The sequence below is a fragment of the Myotis lucifugus genome, unplaced genomic scaffold, assembly GCF_000147115.1.
Source record: "Myotis lucifugus unplaced genomic scaffold, Myoluc2.0 scaffold_99, whole genome shotgun sequence".
Taxonomy (NCBI): Eukaryota; Metazoa; Chordata; class Mammalia; order Chiroptera; family Vespertilionidae; genus Myotis; species Myotis lucifugus.
The window spans coordinates 3,406,095-3,413,957 of NW_005871147.1; the positions used below are offsets into that span (position 1 = coordinate 3,406,095).

The following is a 7,863-nucleotide window of genomic DNA, read 5'->3' on the forward strand; positions in this document are numbered from 1 at the left end:
CGATTGGCTGCCTCCTGCACGCCCCCGACTGGGGATCAAGCCTGCAACCCAGGCATATGCCCTTGGCCGGAATCGAACCTGGGACCCTTCAATCCGCAGGTTGACGCTCTATCCACTGAGCCAAGCCGGGCAGGGTAGTTTTTTAAAAAATTTATTTATTAACTTGGGAGAGAGAAACATTGATTTGTTGTTCCACTTATTCATACATTCATTGGTTGATTCTTGTATATATGTACCCTGGCGATTGAACCCACAACCTTGGCATATGGGGACAATGCTCTAACCAACTGAGCTACCGAGCCAGGGCTCCCAATTGAGTTTTAACTCAACAAGTGGTGTGCTCTGAGTATACGGAATGGACTGATAAGACTTACAGCAAATCTAAAACAAGCTCTTTCTTGAACTCTCTTCACTGACCCCAACAATGCTCAAATTCTGCTATGTTGGTACCTAACCTGTGGATTTAGATTGCTTTAGATTATTGAAAACCACTATTTTTTAGGAAATGAAGTTTTGTGGACTAGGGACTTATGGTGAAACATTTTTGTGTGTCCTAAAACTCAGGAAAAAAACTTTGTACAGTGGTAGTATCATAGTGAATGAGGTTTATTCAACATGCGATTATTGCTAACTGAAAACTTTTCCCAATACCCCATCATGACGACTTGACATATAGTCAGCATTGGCAATTTTTGACAGTCTCTATAGAGACTGAATAAAAAAAATAAAAGTAAAAATTCAGGAAAAGTACAGAATTAGTTTGGAATATTCTGGGAGGAGCTGGCAAGTCCACAGTGGGCCTAGTGAAAGATAAATAGAGCTGCAATTATCAAAGAAAGAACCCTGACAATAAGCTGGCACCTCTCCAGTTAGAGCCCTCAGTAAGAATTGGGAAAGGAGAAATTTGGGGATTTTAATTCTTTGGGAGTAAGAAGGGGGAGATCTATTTTGGAAATAAATATCAATTTCTCTCCAAATATAAGGGAAAGAGACCATTCTATTAAATTTCAAATGTTATGATTTTAAAAAATAGCTGGCATAGTATTATTTGGGTGGTATCATCCAATAAACAAGTTTTGAAAATTTAATTGAGCAGGAAATAAGGTGTGAGATTTCATGTAGTATATAATGTGGCTGTTGGATAAAAAGTGAATGTTCTGCTTTGACCCATTTCAAAGCTTTAGAGACCAGTATGAAAGAGGCATTCATAGAGACCTTGAGGAGCTAGACTACTTGTCTTAGTTGCTTTAGGCCAGTGTCTGGGAGGCTGGCCCAGGATGTGTGGGCAGGACTAGTCTGACATTACCTTGATCTCCTCCCCTGGAACATCCAAAGGGTACACTGTGTTCCAGGAAAAAAATGATACAAAATGATCAGCACAGAACAAATTCTGAAAAATTTTCCTACAGGACTGCAAGTCTGATGAGATACTAGAAAACATTAAAAACACGAACTGAACACGTAAAAATTTAAGCTACTTACTCAGAGGCTAAATAAAAATCACCATAAATACAAATGACAAATCAGAAAAAATATATTTGCATCACTTGATAAAGGGTTGATATTCTTAATATATATTATTAAAAGTAAGTCATTCCCTGGGTTGGGGGGAGGGGGATAAAAATGTAAATAGGCAGCTCATAAAACATAATAAACAAATAGCTAATAACATGAAAAGCTTTCAACTTCACTAATAATTTAAAAGTACAGATACATTCAGCAGTAAGAAAAAGTTTATACCTACTAGGGAGGCAACAATATAAAAGATCAATTACACCCAATGAATTTCCACATTATGGAAATTAAGCAATCAGATCTTGTTGGTGAAAATGCAAATTGTACAGTTTTTTTGGCATGGTTATATGACAATGCCCATCAACCTTTACAATGTGTATTCCTTTTAAAGCATATAGTAGCTCTATTAGAAAAGTACCTTACAGATGTATTCATACAAATAGAAAAAGATATATGTATAAGGTTGTTCATTACAGCAATATAATGGGAATACTTAAGTTCAATGTAAGTATCTAAACCAAAGGGAAACATTTACATAAAATGGTAAACATCTTTCTAATGGAAGATTCTGGAGCCATTAAAAATAATGAGATCGAGGTCTGGCCGGTGTGGCTCAGTGGTTGAGCATTGACCTATGAACCAGGAAGTCATGGTTCAATTCTAGGTTAGGGCACATGCCCAGGTTGCGAGCTCGATCCCCAGTAGTGAGCATGCAGGAGGCAGCCGATCAATGATTCTCATCACTGATGTTTCTATCTCTTTCTCCCTCTCTCCTCCTCTCTGAAATCAATAAAAATATATTTTAAAAAAAGAAAAATGAGATCAATATCATTTTACTGCATTATTGTTCAACTTAATAAATTATCACAAAGCCCTTACACCCATTAACAGCCCAGAGCCCCTTGATGTATTCTCCTAGTCCTCTCCAGAGGTAACCACTTCCTGATTTCTATATCTATAAGTTAGTGTTGCCTGTCTTGAACTTTAAATAAATGTAATCATTCAGTATATTTTCTATCCTGTCTGGCTTCTTTGGTCATGATTTTTGTGAGATATATTCACATTGAATGTTGCTACAGTTTGTTCATTTATGTTGCTATCTGGCATTTTTATTAAATATACCAAATTTATCCATTCTACAATTGGGTTGTTTCTAGTTTGGGGTTATTATGAATAAAGATCTGTGAATGTTTCATTTACATGTTTTTTAGTTCAGGTATGTCTTTATTTTGTTGGATATATATCTAGGAGTAACACTATTGTGTTTCTATGTGTATATTGTTTTTGTAGATGCTGCCAAATAGTTTCCCAAAATGATTAGTCCAATTTTTTTTTTGATTAGGCCAATTTATATTCCCACCAGCAACAAGAGTTTTAGTTGCTTATATAAATGTACAGAAGTATATTTACTCTGCTTAACAATAATTACTTCTGTGGAGTGTGATGAGGGAAGAATGGAGGGCTATATAGTTTTTACATTTAAGTACTTACTGTTTTTTTGTACAGTGGTAGTATCATAGCCAATGAGGTTTATTCAACATGCGATTATTGCTAACTGAAAACTTTTCCCAATACCCCATCATGACGACTTGACATATAGTTGGCATTGGCAATTTTTGACAGTCTCTATGAAGACTGAATAAAAAAATAAAAGTAGCCCTAACTGGTTTGCTCAGTGGATAGAGCGTCGGTTTGAGGACTTAAAGGTCCCAGGTTCGATTCCGGTCAAGGGCATGTACCTTGGTTGTGGGCACATCCCCAGTAGGAGGTGTGCAGGAGGCAGCTGATCAATGTTTCTCTCTCATCGATGTTTCTAACTCTCTATCCCTCTCCCTTCCTCTCTGTAAAAAATCAATAATATTTTTAAAAAATAAAAGTAAAAATTCAGTACAGAATTGGTTTGGAATATTCTGGGAGGAGTTGATGCCTCAGGTCCTCTCTTCGGTGTCCTTTCTACAGGGCAGCTTGAGTATCCTTACAACATGGTGGTTGGCTTCCCCCAGAATGAATGATTCAAGGAGATTGTTAAATGAAAGTTATGTCCTTGGAAGTAACATAGCATCAGTCCCACCATATTCTATTCGTTAGATGTGAGTCACAGTAGAGGAAGAGAGCTTCTCTTTTCCAATAGTTTCTATTTTCTTTGCCAGGTTAGGGAACTTTTCAGTCATTATTTCTTTAAATAGGTTCTCAATCCCTTGTTCTCTCTCTTCTTCTAGTTATCCCAATGATGCAAATGTTGTTATGCTCAATGTTGTCCCAGAGGTCCCTTACACTATCCTCATTTCTTTAATCCTTTCTTTTTTTTTGTTTTGTTTGGGTGTTTTCTGCTACCTTGCCTTCCAAATCACTGATTTAATCCTCTGTTTCATCTAATCTCCTGTTAATTGCTTCTAGTTATTATATTTTTATTGATTTCAGAGAGGAAGGGAGAGGGAGAGAGATAGAAGCATCAATGATGAGAGAGAATCATTGATCAGCTGCTTCCCGCATGCCCCCTACTAGGGATCAAGCCCGCAACCCTGGCATGTGCCATTGAGTAGAATTGAACCCAGGATCCTTTAGCCCTCAGGCCAAAGTTCTATCCACTGAGCCAAACCAGCTAGGGCTCTAGTGCATTTTTAATTTTAGTTATTGGTCTTCATTTCTGACTGGTTCTTTTTTTATGGTTTTTATGTCTTTTTATGCTTACTAGCTCTTTGTTGAAGTTCTCACTAAGTTCCTTGAGCATCTTTATAACCAGTGTTCTGACCTCTCTCCCTTTCCCTTCCTTTCTGAAATTTATTTGTAAATTTTTATTTGCTAGGAATTTATTTCATTGTGAAGCAGCAAGTGTCAGATAAGTAAGGATAAGTGTTAAATAGAAAGTGGGAAGTGGGAAGAGATACAGTATTGACTCTAAGTAGACTCTGATAAGTTAAGAATAGATATTATTAGCCTTAGAGAAAACACTGAAAAAATAATAGCTAAGAAGCTAGTAAAAAATAAAACATTAAAAATATTAGATTATTCCATTTAAATAAAATTCTAAAACAGACAAAAATAATAATACTAGAAATTACATCAGTTGCCTGAGATGGGGCAGTTGTGGAGATTGACTACATAGGGACACCATGGAACTTCTGGAGAAATGGGTAATGTACACCTTGATTGGGATGGTAAGTAATATAAATGTGTATATTTGTCAAAAGTTATCAACCTGTATACTTAACATGTATGACTTCTGTTGTGTATAAGTTATGCCTTAGTAAATACTTTTTTAAAGTATTGTGTCTTTGACCCAGTAAATACACTTGGTGACTTCAGCTTTGGGAGACATCTGTACTTTTTGCTTGCCAGACATCCCTGACCTCATCTTTTGGTAACACCACTTGATTTTTTTCGCCCCCCTTAGGTAACAACCCCTTTCCTATTGTATGTAATCTTGGTGAATAGTCAATTATATTGCCTTGTCTTCCCTGGTCCAACCTCACCAATCAGACTCCCTATTCCTGGAATTTGAATCTTGAGTCATGTGGTCCACAGACCAAAATTGGTCCATGCCTATCACTGCTGTACTTTTCTCCTTTTGAATCTTAAGATGTTCTTGAGAGATTTTTGTCTCCATCCTTAAAGGTACTCTCTGATACATTGGAACTATCAGTCCCTGTAACAGGCTGTCAGTAGCCATTTCTGGGAGGTTGACTAAGGCTCTTAGGCACACAGAAATGATTCTGTTGTTCTGAGCAACTCAAAGCCCTTCATAGATGCTGGTTTCCCCCCAGGTAATTAAAGACAGTCATTCTATTATTCCCATATCATGCTGGGGGGCCTGTGATGTTATCAAAGACCCATCTGTGTGGGCCTATCAGGCAGCTGTGCCCACTGTTCATTCGTACTGCCTTTCTGGACTCTACTTATGAAAGTAAACCCTCTGCACTCAGATGCTCCCAAATCTTTTTTTTTTTTTTTTCATTCCTACTCTAGGACCCATGCAGAGGGTGAGGATAGTGGTAGTGAGGAGCAGGGTGTAAGGTACTTCCTCTATAATCACATTCCTATACTTTCTACTTTGGGCTTTCCCCCTTCTTCCTCCTTTCCAGGGAAACTGGCTGGTGTAAGGGATGGGGAAGCTCTATTTATCAAATTTACCGTATTGTCTTTGCATAAGTGTTCTTTCTGTTTCCCTTCAGGGCCTAGACTTTTGAAAAGCAAAAGCAAAGAAAAGGCTCCTTGTTTCCCTCTTCTGTGTTCTCTAACTTAAAACAAATGGGTATAGAACTATTCTATCTGCTGCCTCACTGGGGGGAAGGATTACTATTCATATTTTAAAACTAGTATCTTACCACATAAACAAGATGTATATGTGGTAAGATAGACATCCTTATACTAGTACATGTCTATTTGAACTTGTGAAGAAACATCTATAAATGAAGTTGGCATTTGCAAAAAGACTGGCAAATGAAAGGGTATATTAACCATTGCTTCTTAGGACCACATGGGGGTGTTATGTATGTTAATGAAAACAGTAGAGATCAAGAAGAGGGGGAACATACCAGTAGATAGATAGCAGTCTGGATTAAATTTGGAGACAGAATGCCACGTATAGCAAGCAGGGTGAATTTAAAGGGGCCAACACAAGATGGACAGTAACTATGAACATACTCAGGAAACTCTTAAGTTTTCTGCAAATATGGGTAATGGTACTAAGAGATGAGAATTGAGCCAGATTTTCTATCTGCATTGTTTCCCCAAGTGACAAGAACTTGTTGGCAAAGCCCTGCTCTGTTCTTTTTTTTTTTTTAAATATATTTTATTGATTTTTTACAGAGAGGAAGGGAGAGAGATAGAGAGTTAGAAACATCGATGAGAGAGAAACATCGATCAGCTGCCTCCTGCACACTCCCCACTGGGGATGTGCCCTCAACCCAGGTACATGCCCTTGACCGGAATCGAACCCGGGACCCTTCAGTCCGCAGGCCGATGCTCTATCCACTGAGCCAAACCGGTTTCGGCCCTGCTCTGTTCTTTAATGGCTTAAAGTTACAGAACAGTCATTTTGTCTATACGGTGTGTGGTGCGATAGGCGTGCTTTAACGACTCTGTTTATGAGGTCCATCTGATTGATTGTTGGTCTGTGGTTGGGTGTTGAATATGTGGATTTTGACTTGGAGGCCTCTGAAAAAGACTCTTCAAATTTAGGACAAAAATCATTGTCTCCATTTTGATATTCTATGTTTAGGCAGTTCACTCTTATGAATAGTGTAGCAGAAAGTTAAGAAAATTGTCCACTACAGGTTATGAATTGTATCATTTTCATGAACAGATTCATATGCTTAGTATTATGTAGCCCAAAGAAGAAATAGGTTCAAAATGCATTCTAAAATGATGGGTTCCTGAAAACTTTAGGGGATTGGAATGGGGTGTTCTGGTGATCTATTATGGCATAACAAACCACCCCAACCTTAATAAATGAACTACCATTTTATTATGGTCCTGTGGGTCAGGAATTCAGACAGAGCAGAGCATGGATGCTTGTCTCAGCTCCATGATACACTTGGTCCCTCATCTGCCAACATCTTGGAGTTGGAATCATTGGAGGTCTCTTCACTGAAACAATTGGTACCTGAGGTGAGACTGTTGACCAGAGTGCTTATATACGTATATTAGTAGTCTCTTCATGTGGCTTGGGCTTTCTGAGAGCATGATGGTCTCAGGGTAATTTTTACATGGTGGCTCAGGAATCCAAGGATGAGTATTCCAGAGAACACGGTGGACTCTACATGTTCTTTTCTGATCTAGCATCACTTCTCCTATACTCTATTTGTTGAAGCAGACACAATCCAACCAGATTTGAGAGGAAGGTACACCTTGATGAGGGGAGAAAATGAAATATAAAATGGTCACAATGTGTATCACCTCTTAGGATTCTCAGAATTCTTTCTGGTCCCAGTTCATGTCTTATATAGCTCTTATGATGCCAGGCCTCCTGCTAAATTTGAGGCTACCAGTAGTCAAGGCTTAAAGGGGATCTGGTGGACTATAAGGATAACTTTGTGATACAAAGGACCTCTGTCTACCAAAATGTATAGGCGGCCATGACCGTTTAGCGGACCTCTTCCTTATATCCTTCTGCAGCTGGCAATGCAAAATTCTAGACCTCCAACACTCTTATCCTTTTACTTCTCTCATAATCCTATAAGGATTCCTATCATCTCCAAGATAAAGTCCAAGGCTATTAGCATTACATTTAAGCTTCTTTATGATCTGGCTCTGACCACTAAAAACTCAGATGCTATGCTACCATCTAAAATATGAAAGCCAGTATTTACATAATTACTGAGTTCATATCCAAGCTCTAGGGATTCA

The 7,863-nt window shown here is 38.2% G+C and overlaps 2 non-coding genes across 2 annotated transcripts; both read left to right on the top strand.

Moving 5' to 3' along the window:
* The first annotated feature begins 570 nt into the window (after positions 1 to 570).
* Positions 571 to 711, top strand: LOC111826723. Its single transcript, XR_002830100.1, has one exon. It is a non-coding gene; the product is annotated as a U4 spliceosomal RNA (small nuclear RNA).
* Positions 712 to 3,009: 2,298 nt separating this feature from the next.
* On the top strand, positions 3,010 to 3,150 carry LOC111826733. The gene has a single exon (XR_002830110.1). It is a non-coding gene; the product is annotated as a U4 spliceosomal RNA (small nuclear RNA).
* Positions 3,151 to 7,863: the final 4,713 nt, after the last annotated feature.